This window comes from Palaemon carinicauda, unplaced genomic scaffold, assembly GCF_036898095.1.
Source record: "Palaemon carinicauda isolate YSFRI2023 unplaced genomic scaffold, ASM3689809v2 scaffold43, whole genome shotgun sequence".
In the NCBI taxonomy this organism is placed as follows: domain Eukaryota; kingdom Metazoa; phylum Arthropoda; class Malacostraca; order Decapoda; family Palaemonidae; genus Palaemon; species Palaemon carinicauda.
This window is the reverse complement of record NW_027171684.1, coordinates 322,833-346,381: the sequence shown is the minus strand read 5'-3', so window position 1 is coordinate 346,381 and position 23,549 is coordinate 322,833. Positions and strand designations below refer to the sequence as shown.

Here is a 23,549-nt window from a genome sequence, read left to right as displayed (position 1 = left end):
TGTCAAATTTTAAGTTATGACTAAAAATCCAAAATTTCAAAGGGAAACAAACATAAGAAAACCGCAAACTTATGGTTCCTCTCTAGCCTAACCTAGAGGCCATATTCTTGCCTACCGGGAGGGTTATGGCTAACTGCAAACCCCTTAGGCTGCCATATTCTTAGCTTACCCTAAGATTGTCTCCAACCTGATTTTGCTTAGCTTCCCAACCATCTTCACTCCTGGCAAGGTAACATTAAATCATGATATGTACACTCGGGCATACTATTCTATCTCGTTTCTCTTCATCTTGTTTAGTTAAAGTTTTCATACTTTATATAGGGAATATTTATTTAAATGTCATTGTTCATAAAATACATTATTTTCCTTGTTTCCTTTCCTCACTGGGCTATTTTCCCTGTTGGGGCCTCTGGGCTTATAGCATTTTGCTTTTCCAACTAGGGTTGTAGCTTAGCAAGTAATAATAATAATAATAATAATAATGTATTTCGTAATTCATAAAACTAGTTTCATAATAACGTATTTCAGACCAAAATCAACAACTTCCCCATAAGGAAAATAAATTTGACATGCAATAAAAAGTTTACACCTATCCCAACAAACTACATTCAACTTTAAAACGATTTGAGCAGCCAGATGAGGATGCTGAGAAGTATGTCTATTCCTCGGTGGCTGAAGACAAAGTGGGAGTTCATTGGCCTGTCAGGTGGGTGGTTAAAAACCGCAACCCTCCCATTAACTACCAATAATTTCTTATAAATTTCCATAGCCATATCCAGCTTTGCTGAAAACATACTCCTATTTAACCCTTTTACCCCCAAAGGACGTACTGGTACGTTTCACAAAACACATCCTTTTACCCCCATGGACGTACCGGTACGTCCCTGCAAAAAAATGTTATTTTCATTAGTAAAATAAATTTTTGAATATACTTACCCGATAATCATGTAGCTGTCAACTCCGTTGCCCGACAGAATTCTACGGGAGGGATACGCCAGCTATCACTATACTAGAAGGGGGTGTACTCACAAGCGCCACCTGTGGCCAGGTACTACAGTACTTGTTGTTGTCGCCACCTCACTTTTTCCTCGGTCCACTGGTTCTCTATGGGGAGGAAGGGTGGGTCAATTAAATCATGATTATCGGGTAAGTATATTCAAAAATTTATTTTACTAATGAAAATAACATTTTTCAATATTAAACTTACCCGATAATCATGTAGCTGATTCACACCCAGGGGGGTGGGTGAAAAACCAGTGTACAAGACTAAAGGATAGCTAAGTATCCCGTATTTCATATAATCAGTTATCCACAATAACAATGAAATAATAAGTACCTGGTAAGGAAGTCGACTTGAACCGTTACTCTGCCTTTAATAAGATCGTCTTCCTTACTGAGCGCAGCGTTCCTCTTGGAAGGCTGAATCAACTCAAAGGTGCTAAAGTATCAAGGGCTGCAACCCATACTAAAGGACCTCATCACAACCTTTAACCTCGGCGCTTCTCAAGAAAGAATTGACCACCCGCCAAATCAACAAGGATGTGGAAGGCTTCTTAGCCGACCGTACAACCCATAAAAAGTATTCAAGAGAAAGGTTAAAAGGTTATGGGATTATGGGAATGTAGTGGCTGAGCCCTCGCCTACTACTGCATTCGTTGCTACGAATGGTCCCAGGGTGTAGCAGTACTCGTAAAGAGACTGGACATCTTTGAGATAGAATGATGCGAACACTGACTTGCTTCTCCAATAGGTTGCATCCATAACACTCTGCAGAGAATGGCTCTGTTTGAAGGCCACAGAAGTAGCCACAGCTCCCACTTCATGTGTCCTTACCTTCAGCAAAGCAAGGTCTTCTTCCTTCAGATGAGAATGTGTTTCTCTAATCAGAAGCCTGAATAGTAAGAAACTGAGTTCTTAGAACTTGGAAAAGAAGGTTTCTTGATAGCACACTATAAGGCTTCTGATAGTCCTCGTAAAGGTTAAGACCTTTTTAGAAAGTACCTAAGAGCTCTAACTGGGCAAAGTACTCTCTCCAGTTCATTCCCCACCAAGTTGGACAGGCTTGGGATCTCGAACGACTTAGGCCAAGGACGTGAAGGAAGCTCGTTTAGCAAAAACCGAGCTGCAAGGAACATGTAGCCGTTTCAGATGTGAAAACAATGATCCTGCTGAAGGCGTGGATCTCACTTACTCTTTTAGCTGTTGTCAAGCACACGAGGAAAAGAGTTTTTAACGTGAGGTCCTAAAAAGAGGCTGATTGGAGAGGTTCAAATCTTGATGACATAAGGAACCTTAGGACCACGTCTAGATTCCAGCCTGGAGTGGACAACCGACGTTCCTTTGAGGTCTCAAAAGACCTAGGGAGGTCCTGTAGATCTTTGTTGGTGGAAAGATCCAAGCCTCTGTGGCGGAAAACCGCTGCCAACATACTTCTGTAACCCTTGATCGTAGGAGCTGAAAGGGATCTTACTTTCCTTAGATATAACAGGAAGTCAGCAATCTGGGTTACAGTGGTACTGGTTGAGGAAACTGCATTGGTCTTGTACCAGCTACGGAAGACTTCCCCTTGAGACTGATAGATTCCGAGAGTGGATGTTCTCCTTGCTTTGGCAATCGCTCTGGCTGCCTCCTTCGAAAAGTCCCTAGCTCTTGAGAGTCTTTCGAAAGTCTGAAGGCAGTCAGACGAAGAGCGTGGAGGATTGGGTGTACCTTCTTTACGTGAGGTAGACGTAGAAGGTTCACTCCTAGAGGAAGAGTCCTGGGAATGTTGACCAGCCATTGCAGTACCTCTAAGAACCATTCTCTCACGGGCCAGAGCGGAGCCAACCAACGTCAGCCGTGTCCCTTGCGAGAGGAGAACTTCTGAAGTACCCTGTTGACAATCTTGAACGGCGGGAATGCATACAGGTCGAGATGGAACCAATCCAGCAGAAAAGCATCCACGTGAACTGCTGCTGGGTCTGGAATCGGAGAACAATACAACAGGAGTCTCTAGGTTATCGAGGTAGTGAACAGATCTATGGTTGGCTGACCCCACAGGGCCCAAAGTCTGCTGCAAACATTCTTGTGAAGGGTCCACTCTGTGGGGATGATCTGACCCTTGCGGCTGAGGTGATCTGCCATGACATTCATACCGCCCTGAATGAACCTCGTTACCAGCGTGAGCTTTCGATCTTTAGACCAGATGAGGAGGTCCCTTGCGATCTAGAACAACTTCCACGAAAGAGTCCCTCCCTGCTTGAAGAAGTAAGCCAGGGCTGTGGTGTAGTCAGAGTCCACCTCACCACTTTGTTAAGCTGGAGGGACTTGAAGTTTATCAAGGCCAGAATAACCGCCAACAACTCCTTGCAATTGATGTGAAGTGTCCTTTGCTCCTGATTCCATGTTCCTGAGCATTCTTATCCGTCCAAAGTCGCACCCCAGCCCGTGTCTGATGCGTCCGAGAGGAGACGGCGGTCGGGTTTCTGAACAGCCAAAGGTAGACTTCCTTGAGAAGAAAGCTGTTCTTACACCACGCGAGAGAAGACCTTCTCTCTTCGGAAACAGGAACTGAGACCGTCTCTAGCGTCATGTCCTTTATCCAGTGAGCAGCTAGATGATACTGAAGGGGGGGGGAGGTGGAGTCTCCCTAACACGATGAACAGGGCCAGCGATGAAAGTGTCCCTGTTAGACTCATCCACTACCTGACTGAGCATCGGTTCCTTCTCAGCATGCTCTGGATGCATTCTAGGGCTTGGAGGATCCTTGGGGCCGACGGAAAAGCCCGAAAAGCTCGACTCTGAAGATCCATACCCAGGGAGACAATGGTCTGGGATGGGACGAGCTGAGACTCCTCAAAATTGACCAGGAGGCCCAGTTCCTTGGTCAGATCCATAGTCCATTTGAGAATCTCCAGACAGCGACGACTTGTGGGAGCTCTTAAAAGCCAGTCGTCTGACGGAGCCGGACACAAGATCATGGTACTGCTGCACAGTCTGTGAACTGTCAACCATGGGGAAGCGAGGAAGTACAGTGACAACCCGAAGCTGTCTAGACTGTCTGGGTCGTACAGACAACTCCTTATCGGGTTGCTAAGGTTGCCGTACTGCGTCACAACAAGTCACTCCTGCTGGTTGTTGAACGTCTTCCCAGTGACACACTGACTCCGTAAACAAAAAATCCTCTAACAAGGACTAAGTTTGGACTGCATGTCTTGCAACACAGCTCAAGGACTATGGGAGCAGGTGTGGTAACAGACGGGATTAGCGACTGAAGTGGGACCATTACCTTCCCTGGAAGCATGTTATGCTTAAATAAAAGTCCATAGGAGGCTACGCAGCTAAAGGCTCCTCTCCAAATGACAGAGTCCTCAAGGGAATATCAGAAGGAGGGAGAAAAGCACTTTCTCATCTACAGGGACCATATCCGAGAAAAGCTAAGTTCTCTCAGTGAGGGTTACACTGTGCAAACGCAGCAGACTAGAAGGCAACGTTAAGAAACTGCTTGACAGTCTAGTGAGTTGGCAACAACCAAAGATGTGTGACTGAGAAGCATGCGGTAAGGTATGCAGAGCCTGTTGTATGCAGAGCATGCTGTAAGCAGAGCATGCTGTATGCAGAGCATGCTGTATGTAGAACATGCTGTAAGGTAAGCAGAGCGTGTTGCATGGCGTGTAACATTTCTCAGAAATTCCATGACCAGTGCTAGAGTGAGTAATATCGCATTACCGTCCATTGAAAGTGCACGTGCCGAGGGAATTGATTTAGACTGTTTTGTTGATGAATTTGATAGCCGGCATGATAATCGTAGAATTAAGCTACACTAAATGTACTATAATCTACTTCACCTCCGGAAAGGGAAACTCGCCCTGTTGGCAACACTGCATTACTACATGCATGCTTGCAAGGGGTTTAATATCAACATAATATTACCTTACATTCATAACTCATGATTTTTGCCATATTTTGCGATTTGTTAAAAATATATTGCAAGGAATACAAATATATTTTTAAATAAGTAATACAAATAACCTCCATTATCATAATGTTTGAAAATGGAGGTAAGGTATGCTGAACAGCAGAGTCAGAACGAGCTGGAACAACAATAGTTGTGGTTTCCTCTTCAAGACTCTGTTGAGGGAACACCTGAGGCTCAGTCTGCAAAGGCTGATCAAAAGAAGTAGCAGAAGGTAGGCGCATGGGTGGAGGAGGCTGACTCCTGGCATGAGTGGCTGAACTCAAGGGTTGCGCTTGCTGAGTGGTTGGCGGATGCGCAGTAGCAAGTTCCTGAGGAACGAGTTGAGGTTCCTGCGGTGTGAGCTGAGAGCGAAGAGGTAGTGGCTGCGCAGAACGCAGTAAATGTCTCGCAAGTTGAGGCTCCTGAGGCGCAAGGCTAAGGTGTTGAGGTGCTTGCCTTGAGGAGGGTTGAGCTCGCTGCAGCGAGAGCTGAGGAGACTGACTCATGGATGGGAGAGGTTGTTGTACCTCAAGCGAGTGTTGCCTCACTGGTGGAACAGCAAGTGGAAGCGGAGGAAGAGAGGTATAAACCTCCTGTTCCCATTGCTGAGGTTGCCTTAAGGAAGGCGGAGGGAGCTGCACACCACTGGGATCAGTAAACTCATAACGTGGCTCAACATCGTACGCCTGGCAGGCGGTACTGCGGTCAGGCGGAGCGAGCGCAGGCGGAGCGAGCGCAGGCGGAGCGAGCGCAGGCGGAGCGAGCGCAGGCGGAGCGAGCGCAGGCGGAGGCGCAACCTTCTCAGCCCGACACTCACGCATCAAGACCGAAAGTTGTGACTGCATGGACTGCAGTAGAGTCAACTTGGGGTCGGCAGACACTAAGGTCTGCTGAGGTAAAGCCTTAACAGCAGAGATCTGTTGCGGCAGAACCTTACTCCTCTTAGGCGGAGTGCATTCAACTGATGACTGCGGCGAGTCAGAGCTAACCCAATGACTGCATCCGGGTTGTTGAACTCTAACTTCGTACGTCTGGCATAGGTCTGGACTTTACGTTTAAGAGGTCTTGAGACCTGAGACCAGCGTTTTCTCCCCTAAATTTCTTCTGCAGACGAGCAAAATAAGGGCTCAATCGTCTGCGGGTGGGAGTGACGGTCTCTGTAAGACACGCCCGCAACCACCGAGGATACTTCTGTGCGCCGATCAAGGCCTGCCGAACCCTTTTGCCCTTCGACATTGCTTCTCCCCTGGGCTTGGGAGCTTGCAAGAGGTCCCGGACTAGGAGGACGACTGGCACGCACAGAAGTACCCTCACGCACAACACTGACACACTTTGCGCTAATCACTTATCACTTTGATTTTCTGTTTGCACTTATTTCACTGAACTCGAAACTTTAAGTGGTTTGTACCTGAAACACGCAATTCTATCCTTTCTCAAAAGTTAGTAATTGCGAAAACAGAATTACAATGTAACAGAAAAATCTAATGAAAGATAAATAATTCAGTGGCTGGAAAGAGACTAAACACTAGATCACTCTAGAAACGTTTACCTTCTTCCCCTAAAGAGACTAGGGAGAAGAGCAAAATCGATAACAACGTTACTCGCTCGAATGAAACGTTTATCCTCCTCTTTCTCCCTCCGTCTCTATCTCTCTCTCTCTCTCTCTCTCTCTTGACTTAGAACCTGAGAGAAGAGCCCAATCATATATATCGTTAAAACATATTATTGTTAAAGGAAAAAACTGAAATATTTCCCAAAATGAAAAGTTCCTTAATTAGAATTAAAACCATTAAGTTAAGAAAGAATGAACAAAACGCTAGACACGGTTACTCTTACTGCAACGTGACACCGTGAAAATTCTTTCTCTATCGTAACGATAGAGCGCAAGTTGAACGTTCTGAACGTCAACAACTGCAGAAACAAAACAAAACGTTAGTTCAACTTTGAAAACAGTACGAGACTATCAAAGAAATTCTTTCAAAGACATTAAAATAGCATAATATGTTAACAGGTAAAACCGAAATGACGGGCTCAATGTTAATTAACTTCGGTACCAAGAAAAGACCGCCTACTATTAGGAAGGTCGAATATAAACAAATATAAAAATTAATTTTAATAAGTTTATAATAAAAGTAAGTTAATCGAAGAGGCCTATAAAAGGCGGAGAGATATAAAATAAATCTATAACAAAACTAAGAAAGAGAGTCTATACTCTCTTAGACACCAACACTACCGTCTAAGGGAAGGGTCGGCCATTTAAAGGTGAAAGAGAGTTCATACTATCTTCGTCACCATAATTAAATTAATTCCAAAAGCTAACTAAGCTAATATAGAAGTTTCTAGTATAGCGAATAGCTGCAAATTTTAGAGAAATACTTCACCAAACCGTGAACAATACTCCAAAATCATAAGCGTATCCAAGAACGTCTTGCCGGAAGCACGACAGAGGAAAAAGTGAGGTGGCGACAACAACAAGTACTGTAGTACCTGGCCACAGGTGGCGCTTGTGAGTACACCCCCTTCTAGTATAGTGATAGCTGGCGTATCCCTCCCGTAGAATTCTGTCGGGCAACGGAGTTGACAGCTACATGATTATCGGGTAAATTTAATATTGAAAAATGCTATTTACAATTTTTTTTTTCTTTTTTTTTTAATTTTTTTGAGAAAATTCAGGCATTTTCCAAGAGAATGAGACCAACCTGACCTCTCTATGACAAAAATTAAGGCTGTTAGAGCAATTTGAAAAATATATACTGCAAAATGTGCTTGAAATAAAAACAACCCTTGGGGGTTAAGGGTTGGAAACTTCCAAATAGCCTGGGGGTAAAAGGGTTAAGGGCAAGTCTATAAGTAAAATTATAGTATATATAGATAATTTGTGCAGTTTTCCAATGATTTACTATATGTCCAAGAAAATAAAGTATAGAGAAGAAAAGGTTTGTTTTACTATTATAAACTGTTTTCCCCACCCAAACCCCCGGGTTCCCACTGACGGTCCCCCATTATTGACTAGGTATTTATTTGCAGTGAAAATGTGTCATTTTCAAAGAAAACAGACTTTTTATATAGGAAAAAGCTGTTTTTTTAGTAGGAAAGCTTTTCCCGTCCGTAACTATATTGAACCAGTCTGTATTTGTATAGGAACAAATTGGGTTTGGAGAGCTCTAGGGTAGTTTGAAGCAGGTTGGGTATATATTTTTTTTTCAGTTATGGTAGGTAGGAAGTTTTTACTTCATATTTTAACTGCGACCACACTTCCAACAATTAGAGATGTATTTTTGTTTTTTCTAATGTCCTACCTAATGTCTTGATTTCATTTGAGTTACGGACGGGTATCAGCAGCCAGTTCCTCCCATGTGGATTATTAATGGACATCAACTAACCTAAACTTTTCCCGGTTTTCACCTTCATTTCATCCGTAATATCATCAACCAGTTCAGCAACTTGAAGTTATCCGAATTGGTTCTGTTTGTTTGCGGTTGAAATGAAGGTCAAATTCGGTTAAATCACGTTATTTGCTATAGGAAAACATATATTTTCAGTTCGAAATCACACCCTGTAATACAATACAAATTTACCCATATTTGGCAGTGCCCAAACAATACCACTTACGTAACCCTAAACAAAATACCATGAAACGGACATACACTGAAATTGGGGTGTATGTATGATAGCGGCCACCTGTGTGTTTGATTAATGCTAACTTAGAATACGGCAGTGTAAGGGGGGTCGCAGGAGGGCTTTAGCCCCTCCCCTCCCCCCGTTAGGTAAGTAAAAGGCTTGTAGGTTAGGTTAGGGGGGAAAATTTAGGTTAGTTGAATTCCACGTTTAATCCACACAGGAGGAACTGGCCGCTGATATACAAAGGCTCCCTGAAATTATTCCAAAATAAGCACGAAATTGCCATACACTTAAATTATTCCAAATAAGTTCAAAATATATCCAGTATTTAGACAACCACTAACTATAAAAATATTCACATGCACAATGTGTCCTGTCCTGGTTCCCGGTTCCTCGTTGCTCTCTCCACAACACACTGATTGTGGGCACACTACTAGAAAGCACACCAATCTGCAGAAAACTTATTATCATTAGTTATTATTATTATTATTACTATCCAAGCTACAACCCTAGTTGGAAAAGCAAGATGCTATAAGCCCAGGGGCTCCAACAGGGAAAAATAGCCCAGTGAGGAAAGGAAATAAGGAAATAAATAAATGAAGAGAACAAATTAACAATAAATCATTCTAAAAACAGTAACAACGTCAAAACAGACATGTCATATATAAACTATTAACAGCATCAAACACAAATATGTCATAAATAAACTATAAAAAGACTCATGTCCGCCTGGTCAACAAAAAAGCATTTGCTCCAACTTTGAACTTTTGAAGTTCTACTGATTCAACCACCCGATTAGGAAGATCATTCCACAACTTGGTAACAGCTGGAATAAAACTTCAACACAGCTTGCATACTTTTACTGCTAACTTCTAGGATCTTTCCAATACCCCTGGCAACCTCTTTACTTTGGGGTTTCTAAATTCCCTATTTCTATGTTATTTCTAAACTTCCTCAACTCATTACAGTTAAAAAATATATTCAGTAGTATCCTCTGCCTCCCTAACCAACGCACAAAGTCTATCCTTATCATTCCTGTTTCTATAATTTTCTTTTAATTCTAGCATCTTCAACCTTGTTTTCCATATCTGCCTCGTTAGTGTTAAGTTTTCCTATGTAATCTCCCCTACCATTACTATTCACAAACATCAATTTGGTTATCTCTTTCTTTTCTTCTATTGTTCTTTTAATTTCATTTGCCACTTAACTTTTGATTTCTTTTTTTTTGAGTTCTTGCTTATTATATTTTCCTAATTCTTCAATTTTAATATCATATTTATTGCATATTTCTATGATACTTTTTCCCCAACATTCTCCATGTGGTTCTCTTATTTGATCTCCCACTACCTCCTTAACTAGCTGTTTGTCATCTGATGTTATAATGTTATTAAATAGCATCACCTTTTTATTATTACTATTACTTACTAAGCTACAACCCTAGTTGGAAAAGCAGGATGCTATAAGCCCAGGGGGCCCAACAGGGAAAATACCCCAGAGAGGAAAGGAAACAAATTAAAATATCTTAGGAAGTGACATTGAAATAAATATTGCCTATATAAACTACAAAAACTTTAACAAAACAAGAGGAAGAGAAATTATATGGAATAGTGTGCTCGAGCGCACCCTCAAGCAAGAAAACTCTAACCCAAGACAGTGGAAGACCATGGTACAGAGGCCATGGCACTACCCAAAACTAAAGAACAATGGTTTAATTTTGGAGTGTCCTAGAAAGCTGCTTACCATAGCTAAAGAGTCTCTTCTACCCTTAACAAGAGGAAAGTGGCCACTGAACCATTACAAGTGAAGTAGTTAACCCTTTTGGTGAAGAATTGTTTGCTAATCATAGGCCAGACTATTCAGTTTATGTGTAGGCATAGGGAAAGTGAACCATAACAAGAGAGAAGGATCCAATGTAGTACTGTCTGGCCAGTCAAAGGATCCAATAACTCTCTAGCGGTAGCATCTCATTCTATTTTCAACTGGCCACATTCCGGTTTCTGCTACTAGCCCCCAGTATGGTATGGTAGCAACCTGTTTAAACATTCCTTTCATAATTTTGTACTGTATACTCTCTAGTTCTTTCATTTCTTTTTCTTTTATTACACCCCATGTCTCAACATTTGCAAACATCGTAGGTACAACCACTGTTTCATAGATCTTTATTCTCACTAGCAATGCCAAATCTCCTACTCTGTTATTGTCTCCATACTTCCTAACTTCCTGTACCATATATAGTATTCTATTTTTGCTTTCCTTTTACTTATGCCGAGACTATGGTTACTATGGTTTCCTTTATCTGAGTACCATTCTCCTAAGTATTTATGTTCCTTAACTGTTTCTATCCTTCCATTTCTAACCATTCCATTCACCTTTCTAACCTCTTCTTTTTTTGTATCCAATTACTAACACTGCAGACTTCTGTGGATTTGTGCTAAAATGTTATTTTCCTTAGTAAAATAAATTTTTGAATATACTTACCCGATGATCATATAGCTGTCAGCTCTGCTGCCCGACAGAAAAAACCTACGGGCGGAATACGCCAGCGATCGCTATACAGGTGGGGGTGTACATCAACAGCGCCATCTGTCAAGTAGGTACTCAAGTACTCGATGTCAACATAGAACCAATTTTCTCCTCTGTCCACTGGGTCTCTATTGGGGAGGAAGGGTGGGTCCTTTAATTTATGATCATCGGGTAAGTATATTCAAAAATTTATTTTACTAAGGAAAATAACATTTTCCAATATTAAACTTACCCGATGATCATATAGCTGATTCACACCCAGGGGGGTGGGTAGAGACCAGCATTACATGTTGACATTATTATGAGCTAAGTATTCCGTATTTCATTTTAGCAGTTATTCAAAATAACAAGCATAAAATAAATAAGTACCTGGTAAGGAAGACGACTTGAACAATTACTCTGCCTTTTTAAGTACGTCTTCCTTACTGAGCCTCGCGATCCTCATAGGATGCTGAGCGACTCCTAAGAGCTGAAGTATGAAGGGTTGCAACCCATACTAAAGGTCCTCATCAAAACCTCTAATCTAGGCGCTTCTCAAGAAATGACTTTGACCACCCGCCAAATCAAGTAGGATGCGAAAGGCTTCTTAGCCTTCCGGACAACCCAAAAATATTTCAAGAGAAAGATTAAAAAGGTTCTGGAATTAGGGAATTGTAGTGGTGGAGCCCCCACCACTACTGCACTCGTTGCTACGAATGGTCCCAGAGTGTAGCAGTTCTCGTAAAAAGACTGGACATTCTTAAGATAAAAGACGCGAACACTGATTTGCTTTTCCAATAGGTTGCGTCGAATATACTTTGCAGAGATCTATTTTGTTTAAAGGCCACGGAAGTTGCGACAGCTCTAACTTCGTGTGTCCTTACCTTCAGCCAAGCTTGGTCTTCCTCATTCAGAAGGGAATGAGCTTCTCGTATTAACAGTCTGATAAAATAGGATAAAGAATTCTCTGACATAGGCAAAGATGGATTCTTAACTGAACACCATAAAGCTTCAGACGGGCCTCGTAAAGGTTTTTAAAATAGAACTTAAGAGCTCTAACAGGACATAATACTCTTTCTAGTTCATTTCCAACCATACGATAAGTTTGGAATATCGAACGATATTGGTCAAGGCCGAGAAGGCAGCTCGTGTTTGGCTAGAAAACCAAGTTGTAGAACATGTAGCCGTTTCGGATGAGAATCCGATGTTCTTGCTGAAGGCATGAATCTCACTGACTCTTTTAGCTGTGGTTAAGCATATCAGGAAAAGAGTCTTAAAGGTGGGATCTTTCAGGGAGGCTGATTGAAGCGGTTCGAACCTGTCTGACATAAGGAATCTTAGAACCACGTCTAAATTCCAACCAGGTGTAACCAAACGACGCTCCTTCGTGGTCCCAAAAGACTTAAGGAGGTCCTGTAGATCTTTATTGTTGGAAAGATCTAAGCCTCTGTGACGGAAGACTGATGCCAACATGCTTCTGTAACCCTTGATAATGGGAGCTGAAAGAGATTGTTCTTTCCTCAGATATAAGAGGAAGTCAGCTATTTGAGTTACAGAGGTACTGGTCGAGGATACGGATACTGACTTGCACCAGTTTCGGAAGATTTCCCACTTCGATTGGTAGACTCTAAGGGTGGATGTTCTCCTTGCTCTAGCAATCGCTCTGGTTGCCTCCTTCGAAAAACCTCTAGTTCTCGAGAGTCTTTCGATAGTCTGAAGGCAGTCAGACGAAGAGCGTGGAGGCCTTGGAGTACCTTCTTTACGCGTAGCAGACGTAGCAGGTCCACCCTTAGGGGAAGTGTTCTGGGAACGTCTACTAGCCATCGAAGTACCTCGGTGAGTTATTCTCTCGCGGGCCAGAGGGAAGCAACTAGCGTCAACTTTGTCCCTTCGTGAGAGGCAAACTTCTGCAGTACCTTGTTGACAATCTAGAACGGAGGGAATGCATATAGATCTAGATGTGACCAATCTAGTAGAAAGGCATCTATATGAACTACTGCTGGGTCCGGGATAGGTGAGCAAAGTATTGGCAGCCTCTTGGTCATCGAGGTTGCAAAGAAATCTACGGTTGGCTGGCCCCAGGTGGCCCAAAGTCTCTTGCATACATCCTTGTGGAGGGTCCAATTTGTTGGAATTATTTGTCCCTTCCTACTGAGACAATCTGCTATGACATTCAAGTTGTCTTGGATGAACCTCGTTACTAGTGACAAGTCTAGACCTGTTGAACAGGTGAGGAGGTCTCTTGCGAACTCGTATCATGTCAGAGAGTAGGTCCCTCCTTGCTTGGAGATGTACGTCAAAGCAGGGTGTTGTCCGTGTTCACCTCCACCACTTTGCCTTGAAGGAGAGACCTGAAGCTTTTCCAGGACAGACGTACTTCCAGTAGCTTCTTGCAGTTGAAATGCATTGTCCTTTGACTCGAGTTCCATAATCCCGAGCATTCCCTACCGCCTAATGTCGCACCCCAGCCTACGTCCGATGCGTTCGAGAAGAGAACGTGGTTGGGAGTCTGAACAGTCAGGGGAAGACCCTTTCAAAGGTTGATAAAGTCCTTTCACCAAGTCAGACCAGACTTTATCTTTCCGGAAACCGGGATCGAGACCGCTTCTAGCGTCTTGTCCTTTTCCAGTGAAAAGCTAGATGATACAGAAGAGGACGGAGGTGTAGTCTTCCAAGTGACACAAATTGAACCACGGATGACAGTGTCCTAACCAGACTCATCCACAGCCTGACAGGGCAGCGTTCCTTCTTCAGCATCTTCTGGATGGATAGCAGAGCTGGGGGTTGATCGTCTTGTTCAGCAATGTCCTCATCAGAGGGTTCCTCATCCGAAACTGATGAGGAAACGGCAACGGAGTGGGCAACGTCTGACTTGCTGAATCCGGTCGCACTGGTGGATGCGTGACGGAGCCGGACACAATATCATGGTACTGCTGCACAGTCTGTGAACTGTCAACCATGGGGACGCGAGGAAGTACAGTGTCAACCCGAAACTGTCTAGACTGTCTGGGTTGTGCAGTCAACCCCCTACCGGGTTGCTGAGGTTGCCGCACTGCGTCACAACAAGTCACCTCTGCTGGATTGAACGCCTTCCTAGTGACCCACTGAACGTCCACAACCACCTCCGAGAGTCGCTTAACGTCAACGTGCGACTGGCAACCCACACTGGGTCGCATCGGTGGAGGAACCACCTCAACTGGCGGACGCGAGTAGGATACCTCAGCGTCAACAGGGCGCACAACCAACCGGTAGGAAGGTTGTTGGCCAGAAGGTTCTTCTCCGTAAAAAATCCTCTATCAAGGACACAAGCTTGGACTGCATGTCTTGCAACAAAGCCCATTAGGGTCTATGGGAGCAGGTGTGGCAACAGACGGGGTTAGCGACTGAAGCGGAACCATTTACCATCCCTGGAAGCCTTGTTATGCTTTAATTAAAGTCCATAGGAGGCTAAGCAGCTTAAAGCTCCTCTCCAAATGACAGAGTCCTCAAAGGAATATCAGTAGGAGGGAGAACAGCACTTTCTCATCTACAGGAACCATGTCCGAGAAAAGCTAGGTTATCTCAGTGAGGTTCTCACTGGTGCATAAGCAGCAGACCAGAAGGCAACGTTATGTAACTGCTTGATAGTCTGTGAACTGTCAAAAACTGAACTGTCAACCACAACAGGGCGTGAGGACAACAGCACTGGTGCATTAGTAGCAGACCAGAAGGCAACGTCATGTAACTGCTTGACAGTCTGTGAGCTGGCAACAACCAAAGCTGTGTGGGGAAGCCTCAACTCCTGACTGACTAGTCTGCTGCGGGCGAGTGGTGGTAACCACAGTGGGTTGCGGAGGCTGACACACCGTGTCAAAACACGGCAGCTTGTGGTAGCTCACGCACGGCAACGGAGTGCTCCGTGTGTCTGAGGGAGTCAGCATGCGTCTGGCAGGGTCGACTGCGCATGGGTGGAGGAGCTCTCACAACAAGAGTGTGGGAGCAGGCAGCCATGCAGGGCGCACAACCGTGGCAGGTTGTAGGCAAACGGGTGCATCGTCAACCTTCTCCGCAGTCGGAGTGTGGGAGCAGGCAACAACCAAAGCGGAGTGGTGGTGCGTGGTGGGGACTGCCGTGGGTTGCGGAAACTAACGCATCGCGTCAAAACACGGCAGCTTGACTCCACCTTCCCACTGCTGATGCGGTAGCTCACGCATGTTAACGGAGGGTGCCGCACGTCGGCTAACGTCAACATGCGTCTGGCAGGGTCGATTGCGCATCGGAGGTGGAGCTCTCCGCAGCCGGAGTGTGTGCACGAAACTCCTGCATAACCGCAGCTAACTGAGTCTGCATAGACTGCAGTAAAGACCACTTAGGGTCTACAAAAACGGCAATAGATGGAGCTACTGTCCGTTGTGACTGAGGGTCTAAAACAGCTGGTGCGGCAACAGACGGAGTTACTGCCTGTTGCGGTACCACCTTGCCTCTCTTGGGAGGTGTGCAATCGTCGGATGACTGCAGCGAGTCCGAACTGACCCAGTGGCTACACCTAGGCCGTTGGACTTGCGCGGAAGGGACCGACTTGCACTTAAAAAGCTGCAAGATGTGGTCCATGGTTTCTTACGAGAAACCTCTTCCGCAGACGAGGAATAAATGGGCTCTCTCGTCTTTGTGTGGGTGGGGCGATCTTGGGTAGATACGCCCGAAACCACGGAGGGAAAAACGTCTGTTCGTTGATCAAGGCCTGTGGAACCCATAAGTCGTTCGACATTACTTCTCCCCTGGGCTTGGGAGCTTGTAAGAGGTACCGGACTAGGTGAACGACTGGCACGAACAGACGAACCCTCGGACGCAACACTGTAACACTTTGCGCATATCACTTTATCACTTTTGATTTTCTGTTTTGCACTTATTTCACTGAAATCGAAACTTTAACTGATTTCTACCTGAAACACGCAATCCTATCCTTCATTAAAAGGTAGTAATTGCGAAAACAGACTTACAATGCAACAGAAAAACATAAATAAAGATAAAGAATTCAGTGGATGGAAAAGAGACTAAACACTAGATCAAATAAACTACGTTTACAATCTCTCACCGCACAAAGCCTGGGAACAAGAATAAAACCCTAGAAACGTTTTACCTTCTTCCCCTACAGCGACTAGGGAGGAGAGTAAAAAACGAGAACAACGTTACCCGCTTGAACGAAACGTTTATTCTCCTCTCTCTCCCTCCGTCTCTATCTCTCTCTCTCTTCTCTCTTGATTTCGCACCTGAGAGAAGAGCCCAATTATATATCGTTAAAACATGTTATTTGCTAAAGGAAAAAACTGAAAGGTTTTCCAAATAAAAAGTTCCTTTAATTTAGAATTTAAACCATTTAAGCTAAGAAAGAATGAACGAAACGCTAGAATCGGTTTACTCTTACTGCAAAGTGAAACCGTGATACACTCTCTCTCTATCGTAACGATAGAGCGCATGTTGAACGTTCTGAACGTCAACAACTGCGTAGACTAAAAAACTAAACGTTAGTTCATCTTTGAAAACAGTACGAGACTATCAAAGAAATTCTTTCATAAAACATTAAAATTAAAAAAGTATTAAATTCTTTAAAGGTTAAATACGATATAACGGGCTCAATGTTAATTAACTTCGGTTCCAAGTTAGGACCGCCTACTATTAGGAAAGGTCGCATATAAACAAACATAAAAATTTATTTTTTATAAGTTTATAATAAATGGAAAGTTAATCGAAGAGGCCTATAAAGGCGGAGAGATATAAAATAAATAGATCTATAACGTGTTAAGCAAAATTACCAAAAACCTAAAGACACTTCCGTCTAAGGGAAGGGTCGGCCATTTAAAAGTGAAAGAGAGTCCATACTCTCTTCGTCACCATAATTAAATCTATCCAAAACGAGTTCAAGTTTTGAAAGGAAGAAAAAACCCCTGCATAGCGAAAGCTCAAAACTGGAATAGTGTACTTCACCAAATCGTTGTGAAAACAAATCCAGTTAGGGACGGCGTATTTAGTAGGTCTTGCCAGTGGCACGACAGAGAGAAAATTGGTTCTATGTTGACATCGAGTACTTGAGTACCTACTTGACAGATGGCGCTGTTGATGTACACCCCCACCTGTATAGCGATCGCTGGCGTATTCCGCCCGTAGGTTTTTTCTGTCGGGCAGCAGAGCTGACAGCTATATGATCATCAGGTAAGTTTAATATTGGAAAACTAAATTTCTTAAGTTCTTTCAAACTACGACAGTTGCTAATGGCTCTTTTTACTTTGTATCGATTGTTGCTCGGGAACATTATATCATCTACATAAATCAAGGCTTCTATTCTAATGTTTCTAATAAGGGTTATCGTCTTCTCCCTTATTGAATTAATTTTGTCCGTGACTATTGAGCATAACTTTGGTCCCAATACTGATCCCTGTTTCACGTTTCCTATCCTGATTTCCTCTGTATATCCAACGGGGCTCTTGATAATTTCATTAGCTTTCTCATTTAATGTATATATCATCTTCACATCATCTTTCCCTACCATCATACTTTGTTCTTTGATACAATCTTTCAAACGCAGTTTATCAAAACACTTTACTGCATCCCCAAACCATATATATGTTAAGGTTCCCAAGTAATGATTACGTATAGTCTATTACAGCATTCAGTGTGATAAGATAACCTGCTGTAGATCTACCCTCTATCCAACCACACTGGAATCTGCTAATTTTGTCATTAAGTTTATCCTTAATATGAAGTTTATCCTTAATTTGCATTAGCCTTAATTTTTCAAACATTTTACTAATTGTATTCGTAATAAATAGTCCTCTTCTACTGTCTATATTTAATCTACTGCCTTTAGACTTACTCACTGATAATATTTCTAGTTCATCCCATTCATCGGGTATTTCTCTTCTCTCTTCAATTTCATTTATAATTTCTCTCAAGCTATGCTTCATGTCTTGACCCATGTTTTTCAACATTTTATTGCTCATTTCTTGTCTATCTCTTGTATTCCTATTTTTCAGTTATAATTACAGTATCTACCTCTTTCTGGGTTGTCTTTATTACTGTACCTTTTTTCACTTCTACTTTTCCCCATTACCCACTTTTAAGCCAATTCATTAACTTTGCCGGCTTAACTTCTGTATTGCTCTATTGCAACTTAAGCCTTTTACCCCCAGGCTCTTTGGAAATTTCCAACCCTTAACCCCCAAGGGGTTATTTTTTCCCCAGCACATTTTGCAGTATATTTTTTTTAAATTGCTCTAACAGCCTTAATTTTTGTCATAGAGAGGTCAGGTTGGTCTCATTCTCTTGGAAAATGCTTGAATTTTCTCAAAAAATTATCAAAAATATGAAAAAAATATTTATAGCATTTTTTTGCAAGGACGTACCGCTACGTCCATGGGGGTAAAGGGATGAGTTTTGTGAAACGTACCTGTACGTTCTTTGGGGGTCAAGTAGGTCAGTAGAGTAAAATTCAAATTCTCTTTTGATATCCTCAACATTTTCTATTGTTACTCCATCTTTGTTTCTGATGGCAATCATAGAACTTGTCTTAAGTCCATCTATCATTATTTTGAAATCCCAGAAAGCTGCTCCATTGTCCCCACCTTTTCTTTCAACTCCATCTGCTGTTTGCATTACTTTCTTTGCATTTTCTCTTGACATTTTCTTCTACTATGAACTTGTCTATCAGTGTTTCTTGAACTTAATGGAGTCATCTGTTTTCTATATTCCTTTCCTTCAATCTGATTATTATTATTATTATTATTATTATAATTACTGTATTATTATTATTATTATTACTAGCCAAGCTACAACCCTAGTTGGAAAAGCAAGACGCTATAAGCCCAAGGGCTCCAACAGGGAAAAATAGCCCTGTGAGGAAAGGAAATAAGGAAATAAATAAACGATGAGAATAAATTAACAATATATCATTCTAAAAACAGTAACAGCGTCAAAATAGATATGTCCTATATAAACTATTAACATCATCAAAAACAGATAAGTCATATGAACTATAAAAAGACTCATGTCCGCCTGGTCAACATAAAAACATTCGCTCCAACTTTGTAATAGCTGGAATAAAACTTCTAGAATACTGTGTAGTATTGAGCCTCATGATGGAAAAGGCCTGGCTATTAAAATTAACTGCCTGCCTAGTATTACGAACAGGATAGAATTGTCCATGGTCAGGGTTATGAAAAACCTTATGCAACATGCATAAAGAACTAATTGAACAACGGTGCCAAAGATTAATATGTAGATCAGGAATAAGAAATTTAATAGACCGTAAGTTTCTGTCCAACAAATTAAGATGAGAATCAGCAGCTGAACACCAGACAGGAGAACAATACTCAAAACAAGGTAGAATGAAAGAATTAAAACACTTCTTCAGAATAGATTTATCACCAAAAATCTTGTAAGACTTTCTCAAAAAGCCAATTTTTTGTGCAATTGAAGAAGACACAGACCTTATATGTTTCTCAAAAGAAAATTTGCTGTCGAGAATCACACCTAAAATTTTAAAAGAGTCACACAAATTTAAAGAAACATTATCAATACTGAGATCCGGATGTTGAGGAGCCACCGTCCTTGACCTACTTACAATCATACTTTGAGTTTAGGATTCAACTTCATACCCCATAATTTGCACCATGCACTAATTTTAGCTAAATTTCTATTAAGGGATTCACCAACCCCAGATCTACATTCAGGGGATGGAATTGATGCAAAGAGAGTAGCATCATCTGCATATGCAACAAGCTTGTTTTCTAGGCCAAACCACATGTCATGCGTATATAGTATGAAAAGTAATGGGCCAAGAACACTACCCTATGGAACACCGGATATCACATTCCTATATTCACTATGGTGCCCATCAACAACAACTCTTTGAGATCTATTACTTAAAAAATCAATAATAATGCTAAGAAACGACCCACCCACTCCCAACTGTTTCAGTTTGAAAACAAGGGCCTCATGATTAACGCGGTCAAAGGCAGCACTAAAATCAAGGCCAATCATACGAACTTCCTGACCACAATCAAGGGATTTCTGTACACCATTGGAGATTGTAAGAAGGGCACCACATGCTCCAAGGCCTTTACGAAAACCAAATTGCAAACTAGGGAGTAGATGATTACCTTCAGCAAACCTATTAAGACGTTTTGCCAGAAGACGTTCAAAAACTTTAGATATGGGAGTTATGGAAATTGGGTGGTAATCAGTGGGACTTGAGCTACCACAAACACATTTACATAGAGGAGTAACATTACCAATTCTCCAACAAATGCTAAAAGCTCCTCTTCTTGCTAACTTGCGCAAAATAACAGATAACTTTGGAGCTAAGAAATCTGCACTCTTTATAAAAAAACAAAGGAAAAATATCATTTGGGTCTACACCTCCATAAGCATCAAGGTCCATCAACAGAGCTTTAATCTCACGAGATAGAAAAGCTATACTAGTTAGTTTAGCCTCAGGAAAACAGGAATGAGGAAGTTCAAGTTTTTCATTACTTTGTTTACTGTCAAAAACATCAGCCAAAAGGGTTGCCTTTTCCTTTGGACAGTGAGTGACTGAGCCATCTGGTTTAAGTAAAGGAGGAACTGTTGCATCTACACCAAAGAGTGCAGATTTAAGGGTAGACCACCATTTATGTTCCTGCGTTGTACCAGAAATGGTTTCTTTTATGGTTAAATTGTACTCCTTTACAGTTGAGGCATAAACTCTCAGAGCAAAAGCTCGAAGCTGAGTATAGTTGTTCCAGGTCAAATCTGCTCTGTTACCCTTCCAAAGATGATAGGCCTCCTGCTTCTCCAAATAAGCACGTCTACAATCACCATTGAACCACGGTTTGTCCTTCACTCTGTACCTTAGCACACGAGAAGGGATACGCCTATCAATTATAATGACTAGATTCTCATTCAAAGGGACAACAGGATCTACACTACTATATAATTGTGACCAATTCAAGCACAAAAGATCATGCAAAATCCCATTCCAGTCTGCTTGGGATTTCAAATAAATTTTACAATAGTATGATATATCACGGACAGGCTGCTCAGTCTTCACTACTAATGAAATAAAGGCATGATCAGATGTCCCGACTGGAGAACCAACCTTACTAGTTATAACGCCAGGGGAGTCAGTGTATACGAGGTCCAAGCAATTACCAGACCTATGAGTAGCTTCATTTATGATTTGCTCACAGCCTGATTCAGAGGCAAAGTCTAAAGCTCTTAAGCCATGGCGATCGGTAGGAGAGAGAGAACTTAAGCACTCCCTATGGTGAGCATTAAAATCACCAACAAAGACAAAAGAAGCCTTTCTATCATCTTCTTGTATTTTAGCCATAATGGTAAGAAGACAATCGAAGATAGAATCATCCATGTCTGGATTCCGGTAGATCGAACACAAATAAAAGTTGTTATGCCTGCCACAAACTTTTATTACCCGATACTCTTTATTTTCCTTACCATCGTCATTAAACCTCTTATTCTTTTGGTTTTATGTAGAACTTTTCTACTGACTTTCCTACTACATTTCTCCTTTATCCTATTAACTTTTTCCTGCCATATTTTATACTTTTCTTTCATCATCTCCCTCCCTTTGATGATTTTCAATAGTCCTGCAGCTTCAGTCTCTATATCTTTCTAATTTCAGGATTCTTTCCTTCTGATTATCCAGGCTAGTACAGTAGCCGTTTGCCAGTTCATTTCAATTATCGTGGCATTGTGATCCGTATAAGTAATCCTGTCTGTTATTCTGTAGGGTGTTACTACTTTTTCTTCGTCTACGTGGATCCTTTTGACCCCCTTCTTCATCTCTCTTTTCTGATTACAGTATTCCCTAGTCCATAATCGTACTTTTTCCATTTTCACTTCTAGTCCATTTTCCACTGCATTTTTCATGTGTATTGAATAGAATTAAATTCATATTATTTACTAACTCTGCTAGCATCCTGCAACTTGATGTTAGTTCAGGTCTATTTCCAATTATTATCTCTCCTTTACAATTAAAGTCTCCTACTATTAATATTTGTTCTCTGTTCATATCTACTATCTTGACTTGTTCTTTTATTGCTTTACACATTTCTTCCTTTTCTATCTAGGTACTGTACTCTTGCCTTCTTGTGGAGCATACACTACACCTAACCTAATCTTGGTATGACCATTGTCAATTTTTATCCAGTGTGCTTCATGTGTCTTATTTTCTCTGTTCAATTCAACTGTTACGTTTCCCAGTTCTTCTTTAATCCCTATCAATACCACTCCTCCCATATTTCTGTTATTCTCATAAATTTTATATACTTCAATATATTTTTTCTTCTATCCCTAAATGGGTTTCAGTTAGACATATATCTGTGGGTTTGTTTTCATTATTTCTTCTACAGATTTTACCTTTGATTCAAACCCCCACACATTTACATACTGTAATTTATTTTCTACTTTATAATTCTTTCTGTTTTTAATGGTACGTCTTTCTTTCTTATTTCTCTTTTTAAAATACCCTGGCAGCTGTTGTTCCAATGTATGGCATCAAATTTACTCTTCAATACCCCTACGTTACATGGCCCAGTACTCGCTTGCTTACGACAACAACGTCATAACTCAAAAAAATGTATATTTGAGTTATCCATATAGACATATTCATCTTCAAATGCTGATTTTTTTGGCAAAAGTGTCATAATTGTAGCTAAAAAATTGATCGCTAGAGGGGCTAAATGTCCTAATGACCTAACATAATATGAGAGTGTTTTAATTTTTTAAAATGGCTCTCCTGAAAAATAGCTATTTTTGAGTTATGACGACATTGTCGCAAACGAGCGTACTGTCCTCTGTCATGCCTGTCTCTGTGTTTACCTTTCCTTCCATTTGACCTCTTTGTGCCCAAGTCAGTCGATTCTCAAGACATTTTGTTCAAGAACTCGACTGTTCTAAAAAAATCTACATTTTTTTGCTACTCTTTGGTTGCCCTCTAAGTTTTCACCATTGTTTTCAAAAGCGGTGTATCTGCTGCATTTGTTCCTTAAGCTATTCTCCCGGTATTCCTCTCCGTTCCCATAGCATTTGTATCTGCAGCTTCTCTTATTACAGGGGCAATATTTTTTCCAGGTAAAATTTACACACTGTTGCTTCCCTTCTTCCTTGCTGATATTTCATTGGCCATCTTATTTGTTCTAACCCCATTTTTCTTCGCATAATTTTTGTGGCTTATGCCAAAATTTACAAGTTTCTCCCCACAGACATCTCCCTATCTCATTCTGCCTGCATATTATTATTTCACTACTACTTCTCGAATATTGTTTTCTATGGTAAAATCTGCCCTAAGTGCCTCGGTAGCAATTCCCTGCAGCAAAGTATTTGCATTCTTTATTTATCCTATTATTTCTAAATGTCCTATTCTCATAATTTCTACCATATCTTTTACTTTGTTCATTATGTATTATATCTTGTTTATTTTCACTTTTCTTTCTACTATCTTGATCCTTTCCTTCCT

At 41.5% G+C, this 23,549-nt stretch overlaps 1 protein-coding gene across 3 annotated transcripts in view; it reads right to left on the bottom strand.

Annotated features, from left to right (window-relative positions):
* The window catches only part of LOC137636891 (golgin subfamily A member 6-like protein 25), a 131,647-nt gene that overhangs the window by 64,503 nt on the left and 43,595 nt on the right, over positions 1-23,549 (bottom strand). Inside the window, exon 1 of one of the 3 annotated variants that reach the window (XM_068369249.1) lies at positions 8,917-9,034. The exons of the other annotated variants lie outside the window; for them this stretch is intronic. The gene's annotated coding sequence lies outside the window, so the exon portion shown is untranslated. Of the gene's footprint in view, positions 1-8,916; positions 9,035-23,549 lie in introns of those variants that run through there. 3 annotated transcript variants of the gene reach the window in all.